Raw genomic sequence first — 407 nt, forward strand, 5'->3', positions numbered from 1 at the left:
GGCAGAAACAAGCCCTCAGATCTTGCCACTGGGAACCTTTCAGCGCCAGCGACATCAAAGAAGGGCGGCGGCGGCGGGGGCGGCCAGCGGATGCTTCTCTTAAAGGGCCACGCCATTTTTAATTCAAAGCAGATCCTGGGAGCAGCTGTCTAGCTGCTGTCTGGGAGGGAAGGTGGCAGCCCAGCCCTCTCCAGACCCGGCTACAGTTGCTCCTCAGAACCAGTTAAACTGGGCTGGGTGGGGTGGCTCACGCCTGTAATCTCAGCACTTTGGGAGGCCGAGGCAGGCAGAATACCTGACGTCAGAAGTTCGAGACCAGCCTGGCCAACATGGCGAAACCCTGTCTCTGCTAAAAACACAAAAATCATTACAGAAGGAAAACCCATGGGATGAAAAAAAAAAAAAAA

This window comes from Colobus angolensis, unplaced genomic scaffold (assembly GCF_000951035.1).
Source record: "Colobus angolensis palliatus isolate OR3802 unplaced genomic scaffold, Cang.pa_1.0 Scaffold1, whole genome shotgun sequence".
In the NCBI taxonomy this organism is placed as follows: domain Eukaryota; kingdom Metazoa; phylum Chordata; class Mammalia; order Primates; family Cercopithecidae; genus Colobus; species Colobus angolensis.